The following is a 12,349-nucleotide window of genomic DNA, read 5'->3' as shown; positions in this document are numbered from 1 at the left end:
AGACCAGAACTGCACACAGTACTCCAGGGTGTGGTCTCACCAGGGCCCTGTACACCTGCAGAAGAACCTCTTTGCTTCTGTACTCAATCCCTCTTGTTATGAAGGCCAGCATGCTATTAGCCTTCTTCACTACCTGCTGTACCTGCATGCTTACCTTCATTGAGTGGTGTACAAGAACCCCCAGATCTCTCTGTACTGTCCCTTGACCGAAATTGATTCCATTTAGGTAGTAATCTGCCTTCCTGTTCTTGCCACCAAAGTGGATAAGCATCCATTTATCCACATTAAAGTGCATCTGCCATGCATCTGACCACTCACCTAACTTGTCCAGGTCACCCGGTAATCTCCTAACATCCTCATCACATTTCACCCTGCCACCCAGCTCAGTATCATCAGCAAATTTGCTAATGTTATTGCTAATAGCATCTTCTATATCATGAACATATGTTGTAAAAAGCTGCGGTCCCAGTACTGATCCCTGCGGTACCCCACTGGTCACTGCCTGCCATTCCGAAATGGAGGCGTGGAGGAGTGTGGAAGGATGAGAGAATGCAGGCTGCAGCCCGATGAAGCAGGGGGAGGTCTTGCAGTTGGCCTGTGTGGGGATGTGGGAGACGACAGGAGGCTGGTGGGCAAGGGCTAGCTGGAGGGAGGGAGGGAAGCACGCACGGAGGAGGAAGAGCAAAGAGAAAAGAGAGAAAAAAAAAACAAAGGGGATCAAGAGAAAGAGCAGCAAAGAAAATGTGGCTGGCCAGCACGCCTTGAAGTGGGGAGAAAAGGCAGGGGCTAGCGCCTACGGCCATACTAGTCTGAAAACGCCTGATCTCGTCTGATCTCGGAAGCTAAGCAGACTCAGGCCTGGTTAGTACTTGGATGGGAGACCGCCTGGGAATACCAGGTGCAGTAGGCTTTTTCCGCCAGCAGGGGCTGCTCAAGTCACCCCTCTGCACTTGTGTTGGGCCACGCACGCAATGCAGCGACAGGTTATTTTTGCTGCCGCTGTGCCTGGCATCAGTCTCCTGCAGGCAGGAGACAGGGAGGGGAGGAGAGCGGAGCGCTGCCAAAATCAGCAAGAAAGAGGGAAAGAAAAGGATTGGGGCTGCACGCTGTCTGCGGCTGGCAGTCAGGAAAGGAGGACAATAGAGAATAGGTGCAGGAGTTGGCCATTCTGCCCTTGGAGCCTGCACCACCATTCAATATGATCATGGCTGATCATCCTTAATCGGTATCCTGTTCCTGCCTTATCTCCATAAGCCTTGATTCCACTATCCTTGAGAGCTCTGTGCAACTCTTTCTTCAATGAATCCAGAGACTGGGCCTCCACTGCCCTCTGGGGCAGAGCATTCCACACAGCCACCACTCTCTGGGTGAAGACGTTTCTCCTCATCTCTGTCCTAAACGGTCTACCCCGTATTTTTAAGCTGTGTCCTCTGTTTCGGCACTCACGTTTCCTGCCGCCAGAGTGTCCAATCCTTTGATAATCTTATGTGTCTCAACCAGATCCCCTCTCAGTCTTCTAAACTCAAGGGTACACAAGCCCAGTCGCTCCAGTCTTTCAGTGTAAGGTAATCCCGCCATTCCAGGAATTGACCTCGTCAACCTACGCTGCACTCCCTCAATAGCCAGAATGTCTCTCCTCAAATTTGGAGACCAGAACTGCACACAGTACTCCAGGGTGTGGTCTCACCAGGGCCCTGTACACCTGCAGAAGAACCTCTTTGCTTCTGTACTCAATCCCTCTTGTTATGAAGGCCAGCATGCTATTAGCCTTCTTCACTACCTGCTGTACCTGCATGCTTACCTTCATTGAGTGGTGTACAAGAACCCCCAGATCTCTCTGTACTGTCCCTTGACCGAAATTGATTCCATTTAGGTAGTAATCTGCCTTCCTGTTCTTGCCACCAAAGTGGATAAGCATCCATTTATCCACATTAAAGTGCATCTGCCATGCATCTGACCACTCACCTAACTTGTCCAGGTCACCCGGTAATCTCCTAACATCCTCATCACATTTCACCCTGCCACCCAGTTCAGTATCATCAGCAAATTTGCTAATGTTATTGCTAATAGCATCTTCTATATCATGAACATATATTGTAAAAAGCTGCGGTCCCAGTACTGATCCCTGCGGTACCCCACTGGTCACTGCCTGCCATTCCGAAATGGAGGCGTGGAGGAGTGTGGAAGGATGAGAGAATGCAGGCTGCAGCCCGATGAAGCAGGGGGAGGTCTTGCAGTTGGCCTGTGTGGGGATGTGGGAGACGACAGGAGGCTGGTGGGCAAGGGCTAGCTGGAGGGAGGGAGGGAGGGAAGCACGCACGGAGGAGGAAGAGCAAAGAGAAAAGAGAGAGAAAAAAAACAAAGGGGATCAAGAGAAAGAGCAGCAAAGAAAATGTGGCTGGCCAGCACGCCTTGAAGTGGGGAGAAAAGGCAGGGGTCAGCGCCTAGGGCCATACTAGTCTGAAAACGCCTGATCTCGTCTGATCTCGGAAGCTAAGCAGACTCTGGCCTGGTTAGTACTTGGATGGGAGACCGCCTGGGAATACCAGGTGCAGTAGGCTTTTTCCGCCAGCAGGGGCTGCTCAAGTCACCCCTCTGCACTCATGTTGGGCCACGCACGCAATGCAGCGACAGGTTATTTTTGCTGCCGCTGTGCCTGGCATCAGTCTCCTGCAGGCAGGAGACAGGGAGGGGAGGAGAGCGGAGCGCTGCCAAAATCAGCAAGAAAGAGGGAAAGAAAGGGATTGGGGCTGCACGCTGTCTGCGGCTGGCAGTCAGGAAAGGAGGACAATAGAGAATAGGTGCAGGAGTTGGCCATTCTGCCCTTGGAGCCTGCACCACCATTCAATATGATCATGGCTGATCATCCTTAATCGGTATCCTGTTCCTGCCTTATCTCCATAAGCCTTGATTCCACTATCCTTGAGAGCTCTGTGCAACTCTTTCTTCAATGAATCCAGAGACTGGGCCTCCACTGCCCTCTGGGGCAGAGCATTCCACACAGCCACCACTCTCTGGGTGAAGACGTTTCTCCTCATCTCTGTCCTAAACGGTCTACCCCGTATTTTTAAGCTGTGTCCTCTGTTTCGGCACTCACGTTTCCTGCCGCCAGAGTGTCCAATCCTTTGATAATCTTATGTGTCTCAACCAGATCCCCTCTCAGTCTTCTAAACTCAAGGGTACACAAGCCCAGTCGCTCCAGTCTTTCAGTGTAAGGTAATCCCGCCATTCCAGGAATTGACCTCGTCAACCTACGCTGCACTCCCTCAATAGCCAGAATGTCTCTCCTCAAATTTGGAGACCAGAACTGCACACAGTACTCCAGGGTGTGGTCTCACCAGGGCCCTGTACACCTGCAGAAGAACCTCTTTGCTTCTGTACTCAATCCCTCTTGTTATGAAGGCCAGCATGCTATTAGCCTTCTTCACTACCTGCTGTACCTGCATGCTTACCTTCATTGAGTGGTGTACAAGAACCCCCAGATCTCTCTGTACTGTCCCTTGACCGAAATTGATTCCATTTAGGTAGTAATCTGCCTTCCTGTTCTTGCCACCAAAGTGGATAAGCATCCATTTATCCACATTAAAGTGCATCTGCCATGCATCTGACCACTCACCTAACTTGTCCAGGTCACCCGGTAATCTCCTAACATCCTCATCACATTTCACCCTGCCACCCAGCTCAGTATCATCAGCAAATTTGCTAATGTTATTGCTAATAGCATCTTCTATATCATGAACATATGTTGTAAAAAGCTGCGGTCCCAGTACTGATCCCTGCGGTACCCCACTGGTCACTGCCTGCCATTCCGAAATGGAGGCGTGGAGGAGTGTGGAAGGATGAGAGAATGCAGGCTGCAGCCCGATGAAGCAGGGGGAGGTCTTGCAGTTGGCCTGTGTGGGGATGTGGGAGACGACAGGAGGCTGGTGGGCAAGGGCTAGCTGGAGGGAGGGAGGGAGGGAAGCACGCACGGAGGAGGAAGAGCAAAGAGAAAAGAGAGAAAAAAAAAACAAAGGGGATCAAGAGAAAGAGCAGCAAAGAAAATGTGGCTGGCCAGCACGCCTTGAAGTGGGGAGAAAAGGCAGGGGCCAGCGCCTACGGCCATACTAGTCTGAAAACGCCTGATCTCGTCTGATCTCGGAAGCTAAGCAGACTCAGGCCTGCTTAGTACTTGGATGGGAGACCGCCTGGGAATACCAGGTGCAGTAGGCTTTTTCCGCCAGCAGGGGCTGCTCAAGTCACCCCTCTGCACTCGTGTTGGGCCACGCACGCAATGCAGCGACAGGTTATTTTTGCTGCCGCTGTGCCTGGCATCAGTCTCCTGCAGGCAGGAGACAGGGAGGGGAGGAGAGCGGAGCGCTGCCAAAATCAGCAAGAAAGAGGGAAAGAAAGGGATTGGGGCTGCACGCTGTCTGCGGCTGGCAGTCAGGAAAGGAGGACAATAGAGAATAGGTGCAGGAGTTGGCCATTCTGCCCTTGGAGCCTGCACCACCATTCAATATGATCATGGCTGATCATCCTTAATCGGTATCCTGTTCCTGCCTTATCTCCATAAGCCTTGATTCCACTATCCTTGAGAGCTCTGTGCAACTCTTTCTTCAATGAATCCAGAGACTGGGCCTCCACTGCCCTCTGGGGCAGAGCATTCCACACAGCCACCACTCTCTGGGTGAAGACGTTTCTCCTCATCTCTGTCCTAAACGGTCTACCCCGTATTTTTAAGCTGTGTCCTCTGTTTTGGCACTCACGTTTCCTGCCGCCAGAGTGTCCAATCCTTTGATAATCTTATGTGTCTCAACCAGATCCCCTCTCAGTCTTCTAAACTCAAGGGTACACAAGCCCAGTCGCTCCAGTCTTTCAGTGTAAGGTAATCCCGCCATTCCAGGAATTGACCTCGTCAACCTACGCTGCACTCCCTCAATAGCCAGAATGTCTCTCCTCAAATTTGGAGACCAGAACTGCACACAGTACTCCAGGGTGTGGTCTCACCAGGGCCCTGTACACCTGCAGAAGAACCTCTTTGCTTCTGTACTCAATCCCTCTTGTTATGAAGGCCAGCATGCTATTAGCCTTCTTCACTACCTGCTGTACCTGCATGCTTACCTTCATTGAGTGGTGTACAAGAACCCCCAGATCTCTCTGTACTGTCCCTTGACCGAAATTGATTCCATTTAGGTAGTAATCTGCCTTCCTGTTCTTGCCACCAAAGTGGATAAGCATCCATTTATCCACATTAAAGTGCATCTGCCATGCATCTGACCACTCACCTAACTTGTCCAGGTCACCCGGTAATCTCCTAACATCCTCATCACATTTCACCCTGCCACCCAGTTCAGTATCATCAGCAAATTTGCTAATGTTATTGCTAATAGCATCTTCTATATCATGAACATATATTGTAAAAAGCTGCGGTCCCAGTACTGATCCCTGCGGTACCCCACTGGTCACTGCCTGCCATTCCGAAATGGAGGCGTGGAGGAGTGTGGAAGGATGAGAGAATGCAGGCTGCAGCCCGATGAAGCAGGGGGAGGTCTTGCAGTTGGCCTGTGTGGGGATGTGGGAGACGACAGGAGGCTGGTGGGCAAGGGCTAGCTGGAGGGAGGGAGGGAGGGAAGCACGCACGGAGGAGGAAGAGCAAAGAGAAAAGAGAGAAAAAAAAAACAAAGGGGATCAAGAGAAAGAGCAGCAAAGAAAATGTGGCTGGCCAGCACGCCTTGAAGTGGGGAGAAAAGGCAGGGGCCAGCGCCTACGGCCATACTAGTCTGAAAACGCCTGATCTCGTCTGATCTCGGAAGCTAAGCAGACTCAGGCCTGGTTAGTACTTGGATGGGAGACCGCCTGGGAATACCAGGTGCAGTAGGCTTTTTCCGCCAGCAGGGGCTGCTCAAGTCACCCCTCTGCACTCGTGTTGGGCCACGCACGCAATGCAGCGACAGGTTATTTTTGCTGCCGCTGTGCCTGGCATCAGTCTCCTGCAGGCAGGAGACAGGGAGGGGAGGAGAGCGGAGCGCTGCCAAAATCAGCAAGAAAGAGGGAAAGAAAGGGATTGGGGCTGCACGCTGTCTGCGGCTGGCAGTCAGGAAAGGAGGACAATAGAGAATAGGTGCAGGAGTTGGCCATTCTGCCCTTGGAGCCTGCACCACCATTCAATATGATCATGGCTGATCATCCTTAATCGGTATCCTGTTCCTGCCTTATCTCCATAAGCCTTGATTCCACTATCCTTGAGAGCTCTGTGCAACTCTTTCTTCAATGAATCCAGAGACTGGGCCTCCACTGCCCTCTGGGGCAGAGCATTCCACACAGCCACCACTCTCTGGGTGAAGACGTTTCTCCTCATCTCTGTCCTAAACGGTCTACCCCGTATTTTTAAGCTGTGTCCTCTGTTTCGGCACTCACGTTTCCTGCCGCCAGAGTGTCCAATCCTTTGATAATCTTATGTGTCTCAACCAGATCCCCTCTCAGTCTTCTAAACTCAAGGGTACACAAGCCCAGTCGCTCCAGTCTTTCAGTGTAAGGTAATCCCGCCATTCCAGGAATTGACCTCGTCAACCTACGCTGCACTCCCTCAATAGCCAGAATGTCTCTCCTCAAATTTGGAGACCAGAACTGCACACAGTACTCCAGGGTGTGGTCTCACCAGGGCCCTGTACACCTGCAGAAGAACCTCTTTGCTTCTGTACTCAATCCCTCTTGTTATGAAGGCCAGCATGCTATTAGCCTTCTTCACTACCTGCTGTACCTGCATGCTTACCTTCATTGAGTGGTGTACAAGAACCCCCAGATCTCTCTGTACTGTCCCTTGACCGAAATTGATTCCATTTAGGTAGTAATCTGCCTTCCTGTTCTTGCCACCAAAGTGGATAAGCATCCATTTATCCACATTAAAGTGCATCTGCCATGCATCTGACCACTCACCTAACTTGTCCAGGTCACCCGGTAATCTCCTAACATCCTCATCACATTTCACCCTGCCACCCAGCTCAGTATCATCAGCAAATTTGCTAATGTTATTGCTAATAGCATCTTCTATATCATGAACATATATTGTAAAAAGCTGCGGTCACAGTACTGATCCCTGCGGTACCCCACTGGTCACTGCCTGCCATTCCGAAATGGAGGCGTGGAGGAGTGTGGAAGGATGAGAGAATGCAGGCTGCAGCCCGATGAAGCAGGGGGAGGTCTTGCAGTTGGCCTGTGTGGGGATGTGGGAGACGACAGGAGGCTGGTGGGCAAGGGCTAGCTGGAGGGAGGGAGGGAGGGAGGGAGGGAAGCACGCACGGAGGAGGAAGAGCAAAGAGAAAAGAGAGAAAAAAAAAACAAAGGGGATCAAGAGAAAGAGCAGCAAAGAAAATGTGGCTGGCCAGCACGCCTTGAAGTGGGGAGAAAAGGCAGGGGCCAGCGCCTACGGCCATACTAGTCTGAAAACGCCTGATCTCGTCTGATCTCGGAAGCTAAGCAGACTCCGGCCTGGTTAGTACTTGGATGGGAGACCGCCTGGGAATACCAGGTGCAGTAGGCTTTTTCCGCCAGCAGGGGCTGCTCAAGTCACCCCTCTGCACTCGTGTTGGGCCACGCACGCAATGCAGCGACAGGTTATTTTTGCTGCCGCTGTGCCTGGCATCAGTCTCCTGCAGGCAGGAGACAGGGAGGGGAGGAGAGCGGAGCGCTGCCAAAATCAGCAAGAAAGAGGGAAAGAAAGGGATTGGGGCTGCACGCTGTCTGCGGCTGGCAGTCAGGAAAGGAGGACAATAGAGAATAGGTGCAGGAGTTGGCCATTCTGCCCTTGGAGCCTGCACCACCATTCAATATGATCATGGCTGATCATCCTTAATCGGTATCCTGTTCCTGCCTTATCTCCATAAGCCTTGATTCCACTATCCTTGAGAGCTCTGTGCAACTCTTTCTTCAATGAATCCAGAGACTGGGCCTCCACTGCCCTCTGGGGCAGAGCATTCCACACAGCCACCACTCTCTGGGTGAAGACGTTTCTCCTCATCTCTGTCCTAAACGGTCTACCCCGTATTTTTAAGCTGTGTCCTCTGTTTCGGCACTCACGTTTCCTGCCGCCAGAGTGTCCAATCCTTTGATAATCTTATGTGTCTCAACCAGATCCCCTCTCAGTCTTCTAAACTCAAGGGTACACAAGCCCAGTCGCTCCAGTCTTTCAGTGTAAGGTAATCCCGCCATTCCAGGAATTGACCTCGTCAACCTACGCTGCACTCCCTCAATAGCCAGAATGTCTCTCCTCAAATTTGGAGACCAGAACTGCACACAGTACTCCAGGGTGTGGTCTCACCAGGGCCCTGTACACCTGCAGAAGAACCTCTTTGCTTCTGTACTCAATCCCTCTTGTTATGAAGGCCAGCATGCTATTAGCCTTCTTCACTACCTGCTGTACCTGCATGCTTACCTTCATTGAGTGGTGTACAAGAACCCCCAGATCTCTCTGTACTGTCCCTTGACCGAAATTGATTCCATTTAGGTAGTAATCTGCCTTCCTGTTCTTGCCACCAAAGTGGATAAGCATCCATTTATCCACATTAAAGTGCATCTGCCATGCATCTGACCACTCACCTAACTTGTCCAGGTCACCCGGTAATCTCCTAACATCCTCATCACATTTCACCCTGCCACCCAGCTCAGTATCATCAGCAAATTTGCTAATGTTATTGCTAATAGCATCTTCTATATCATGAACATATATTGTAAAAAGCTGCGGTCCCAGTACTGATCCCTGCGGTACCCCACTGGTCACTGCCTGCCATTCCGAAATGGAGGCGTGGAGGAGTGTGGAAGGATGAGAGAATGCAGGCTGCAGCCCGATGAAGCAGGGGGAGGTCTTGCAGTTGGCCTGTGTGGGGATGTGGGAGACGACAGGAGGCTGGTGGGCAAGGGCTAGCTGGAGGGAGGGAGGGAGGGAGGGAGGGAAGCACGCACGGAGGAGGAAGAGCAAAGAGAAAAGAGAGAAAAAAAAAACAAAGGGGATCAAGAGAAAGAGCAGCAAAGAAAATGTGGCTGGCCAGCACGCCTTGAAGTGGGGAGAAAAGGCAGGGGTCAGCGCCTACCGCCATACTAGTCTGAAAACGCCTGATCTCGTCTGCTCTCGGAAGCTAAGCAGACTCCGGCCTGGTTAGTACTTGGATGGGAGACCGCCTGGGAATACCAGGTGCAGTAGGCTTTTTCCGCCAGCAGGGGCTGCTCAAGTCACCCCTCTGCACTCGTGTTGGGCCACGCACGCAATGCAGCGACAGGTTATTTTTGCTGCCGCTGTGCCTGGCATCAGTCTCCTGCAGGCAGGAGACAGGGAGGGGAGGAGAGCGGAGCGCTGCCAAAATCAGCAAGAAAGAGGGAAAGAAAGGGATTGGGGCTGCACGCTGTCTGCGGCTGGCAGTCAGGAAAGGAGGACAATAGAGAATAGGTGCAGGAGTTGGCCATTCTGCCCTTGGAGCCTGCACCACCATTCAATATGATCATGGCTGATCATCCTTAATCGGTATCCTGTTCCTGCCTTATCTCCATAAGCCTTGATTCCACTATCCTTGAGAGCTCTGTGCAACTCTTTCTTCAATGAATCCAGAGACTGGGCCTCCACTGCCCTCTGGGGCAGAGCATTCCACACAGCCACCACTCTCTGGGTGAAGACGTTTCTCCTCATCTCTGTCCTAAACGGTCTACCCCGTATTTTTAAGCTGTGTCCTCTGTTTCGGCACTCACGTTTCCTGCCGCCAGAGTGTCCAATCCTTTGATAATCTTATGTGTCTCAACCAGATCCCCTCTCAGTCTTCTAAACTCAAGGGTACACAAGCCCAGTCGCTCCAGTCTTTCAGTGTAAGGTAATCCCGCCATTCCAGGAATTGACCTCGTCAACCTACGCTGCACTCCCTCAATAGCCAGAATGTCTCTCCTCAAATTTGGAGACCAGAACTGCACACAGTACTCCAGGGTGTGGTCTCACCAGGGCCCTGTACACCTGCAGAAGAACCTCTTTGCTTCTGTACTCAATCCCTCTTGTTATGAAGGCCAGCATGCTATTAGCCTTCTTCACTACCTGCTGTACCTGCATGCTTACCTTCATTGAGTGGTGTACAAGAACCCCCAGATCTCTCTGTACTGTCCCTTGACCGAAATTGATTCCATTTAGGTAGTAATCTGCCTTCCTGTTCTTGCCACCAAAGTGGATAAGCATCCATTTATCCACATTAAAGTGCATCTGCCATGCATCTGACCACTCACCTAACTTGTCCAGGTCACCCGGTAATCTCCTAACATCCTCATCACATTTCACCCTGCCACCCAGCTCAGTATCATCAGCAAATTTGCTAATGTTATTGCTAATAGCATCTTCTATATCATGAACATATATTGTAAAAAGCTGCGGTCCCAGTACTGATCCCTGCGGTACCCCACTGGTCACTGCCTGCCATTCCGAAATGGAGGCGTGGAGGAGTGTGGAAGGATGAGAGAATGCAGGCTGCAGCCCGATGAAGCAGGGGGAGGTCTTGCAGTTGGCCTGTGTGGGGATGTGGGAGACGACAGGAGGCTGGTGGGCAAGGGCTAGCTGGAGGGAGGGAGGGAAGCACGCACGGAGGAGGAAGAGCAAAGAGAAAAGAGAGAAAAAAAAAACAAAGGGGATCAAGAGAAAGAGCAGCAAAGAAAATGTGGCTGGCCAGCACGCCTTGAAGTGGGGAGAAAAGGCAGGGGCCAGCGCCTACAGCCATACTAGTCTGAAAATGCCCGATTTCGTCTGATCTCGGAAGCTAAGCTGACTCAGGCCTGGTTAGTACTTGGATGGGAGACCGCCTGGGAATACCAGGTGCAGTAGGCTTTTTCCGCCAGCAGGGGCTGCTCAAGTCACCCCTCTGCACTCGTGTTGGGCCACGCACGCAATGCAGCGACAGGTTATTTTTGCTGCCGCTGTGCCTGGCATCAGTCTCCTGCAGGCAGGAGACAGGGAGGGGAGGAGAGCGGAGCGCTGCCAAAATCAGCAAGAAAGAGGGAAAGAAAGGGATTGGGGCTGCACGCTGTCTGCGGCTGGCAGTCAGGAAAGGAGGACAATAGAGAATAGGTGCAGGAGTTGGCCATTCTGCCCTTGGAGCCTGCACCACCATTCAATATGATCATGGCTGATCATCCTTAATCGGTATCCTGTTCCTGCCTTATCTCCATAAGCCTTGATTCCACTATCCTTGAGAGCTCTGTGCAACTCTTTCTTCAATGAATCCAGAGACTGGGCCTCCACTGCCCTCTGGGGCAGAGCATTCCACACAGCCACCACTCTCTTGGTGAAGACGTTTCTCCTCATCTCTGTCCTAAACGGTCTACCCCGTATTTTTAAGCTGTGTCCTCTGTTTCGGCACCCACGTTTCCTGCCGCCAGAGTGTCCAATCCTTTGATAATCTTATGTGTCTCAACCAGATCCCCTCTCAGTCTTCTAAACTCAAGGGTACACAAGCCCAGTCGCTCCAGTCTTTCAGTGTAAGGTAATCCCGCCATTCCAGGAATTGACCTCGTCAACCTACGCTGCACTCCCTCAATAGCCAGAATGTCTCTCCTCAAATTTGGAGACCAGAACTGCACACAGTACTCCAGGGTGTGGTCTCACCAGGGCCCTGTACACCTGCAGAAGAACCTCTTTGCTTCTGTACTCAATCCCTCTTGTTATGAAGGCCAGCATGCTATTAGCCTTCTTCACTACCTGCTGTACCTGCATGCTTACCTTCATTGAGTGGTGTACAAGAACCCCCAGATCTCTCTGTACTGTCCCTTGACCGAAATTGATTCCATTTAGGTAGTAATCTGCCTTCCTGTTCTTGCCACCAAAGTGGATAAGCATCCATTTATCCACATTAAAGTGCATCTGCCATGCATCTGACCACTCACCTAACTTGTCCAGGTCACCCGGTAATCTCCTAACATCCTCATCACATTTCACCCTGCCACCCAGCTCAGTATCATCAGCAAATTTGCTAATGTTATTGCTAATAGCATCTTCTATATCATGAACATATATTGTAAAAAGCTGCGGTCCCAGTACTGATCCCTGCGGTACCCCACTGGTCACTGCCTGCCATTCCGAAATGGAGGCGTGGAGGAGTGTGGAAGGATGAGAGAATGCAGGCTGCAGCCCTATGAAGCAGGGGGAGGTCTTGCAGTTGGCCTGTGTGGGGATGTGGGAGACGACAGGAGGCTGGTGGGCAAGGGCTAGCTGGAGGGAGGGAGGGAAGCACGCACGGAGGAGGAAGAGCAAAGAGAAAAGAGAGAGAAAAAAAACAAAGGGGATCAAGAGAAAGAGCAGCAAAGAAAATGTGGCTGGCCAGCACGCCTTGAAGTGGGGAGAAAAGGCAGG

The 12,349-nt window shown here is 51.6% G+C and overlaps 7 non-coding genes across 7 annotated transcripts; all 7 read left to right on the top strand.

Annotated features, from left to right (window-relative positions):
- Positions 1–791: 791 nt before the first annotated feature.
- On the top strand, positions 792–910 carry LOC140467233 (5S ribosomal RNA). The gene has a single exon (XR_011955366.1). It is a non-coding gene; the product is annotated as a 5S ribosomal RNA (ribosomal RNA).
- Positions 911–2,442: 1,532 nt separating this feature from the next.
- LOC140470705 (5S ribosomal RNA) lies at positions 2,443–2,561 on the top strand. The gene has a single exon (XR_011956628.1). It is a non-coding gene; the product is annotated as a 5S ribosomal RNA (ribosomal RNA).
- Positions 2,562–4,093: 1,532 nt separating this feature from the next.
- Positions 4,094–4,212, top strand: LOC140469553 (5S ribosomal RNA). The gene has a single exon (XR_011956153.1). It is a non-coding gene; the product is annotated as a 5S ribosomal RNA (ribosomal RNA).
- Positions 4,213–5,744: 1,532 nt separating this feature from the next.
- LOC140467230 (5S ribosomal RNA) lies at positions 5,745–5,863 on the top strand. The gene has a single exon (XR_011955365.1). It is a non-coding gene; the product is annotated as a 5S ribosomal RNA (ribosomal RNA).
- A 1,540-nt stretch (positions 5,864–7,403) lies between these two features.
- LOC140469805 (5S ribosomal RNA) lies at positions 7,404–7,522 on the top strand. The gene has a single exon (XR_011956231.1). It is a non-coding gene; the product is annotated as a 5S ribosomal RNA (ribosomal RNA).
- A 1,540-nt stretch (positions 7,523–9,062) lies between these two features.
- Positions 9,063–9,181, top strand: LOC140471111 (5S ribosomal RNA). Its single transcript, XR_011956859.1, has one exon. It is a non-coding gene; the product is annotated as a 5S ribosomal RNA (ribosomal RNA).
- A 1,528-nt stretch (positions 9,182–10,709) lies between these two features.
- On the top strand, positions 10,710–10,828 carry LOC140470440 (5S ribosomal RNA). The gene has a single exon (XR_011956486.1). It is a non-coding gene; the product is annotated as a 5S ribosomal RNA (ribosomal RNA).
- The last annotated feature ends 1,521 nt before the right edge of the window (positions 10,829–12,349 follow it).

The sequence above is a fragment of the Chiloscyllium punctatum genome, chromosome 3, assembly GCF_047496795.1.
Source record: "Chiloscyllium punctatum isolate Juve2018m chromosome 3, sChiPun1.3, whole genome shotgun sequence".
Taxonomy (NCBI): domain Eukaryota; kingdom Metazoa; phylum Chordata; class Chondrichthyes; order Orectolobiformes; family Hemiscylliidae; genus Chiloscyllium; species Chiloscyllium punctatum.
This window is presented reverse-complemented; position numbering and strand designations above follow the sequence as displayed.